The following is a 1,043-nucleotide window of genomic DNA, read 5'->3' as shown; positions in this document are numbered from 1 at the left end:
CTGTGGGAATGCATTGTTGGCCAGATTACAGTGGCAGAAGAAATGTTTCATTGCGTCGCTGCCTAGCTACTTGCTGCAGACGGGAGTCGTGAACGGACAAGCGTCTCCTGCATCCGCGTGGGGTAGTCCCCAATGGCGTGCTATGGCTGCTGCTTTTCCGAAAAGCTCCGGCGCTGGTCACCCTTAATTACTCAACAGGTTTTCAATATTGTTCTGTAGTATTATAAACGCTTTAATGTGTCATAGTAGCTCGCCTGAGTAACCTATCACGACACATCCCTGCAGAGGAGTCGTGGGCTCGCAGACTTGGGAGCGGTTTTGTAGAGTAAGGCGTGTGCAGCGTAGTTCGGTACTATCTAAGGTGAAGCACAACGCGTATATTCATCTACAGCGACGTATTCGAAGAGAAATGGCTGGAAACCGGTCGTTCTAACACTCTGTGAGCAACAGGTATGGGAGGCCAGACAACGGTGAGGGCCAACGGTCAGGGAGGCGAGTACCAGCACTTGCAGCGTAAAAATGCTTTAGCAGAGGGAACGAAGGGCTTGCCTAATTATCGTGCGTCTGAAACGAAATATTAATGAGAAAAGAGTGCGTGGGACGTCGGCATAACGTGAATCATGAGGCGTGCTCCGTCCCCTCGTGAGCGAAGGCGCCCACTGACTGAAGATCGTCGCATCTCCATATGAGCGCGCAAATCGCCCCAAAACGGGGTAAAAGCCTTTCCATAGCTCTTCCCTGTGTGGGTTCTGCTGACGCTGATGCTCGGGGTAGCCCAGTAGCCCCAAAACCTTCGTTGTACTGACTTGCTGTCGTTTCGGAGCGTGACCCCACAATGGGAAATGAGCACCATAATGGGCGGGCAGGACCTGCTTTCAAAAATTCGAGTGCTCCGAAGAAGATAGTATTTGCTAATACTATGCGGGGACATGGCCCCGGCAAAACTGAAGCCACAACCCACTTTGACAGAGCCCACATTTGCTGTTTGCAGCGACTCCGATCAGGGTGGGCATACTCAGCGCAGTCGAAACAACCAGTTCTAC

Source organism: Eimeria necatrix, genomic scaffold, assembly GCF_000499385.1.
Source record: "Eimeria necatrix Houghton genomic scaffold, Enh_scaff1911, whole genome shotgun sequence".
NCBI classification, from domain to species: domain Eukaryota; phylum Apicomplexa; class Conoidasida; order Eucoccidiorida; family Eimeriidae; genus Eimeria; species Eimeria necatrix.
The sequence above is the reverse complement of the archived record's forward strand: the minus strand, read 5'-3'. Positions refer to the sequence as shown.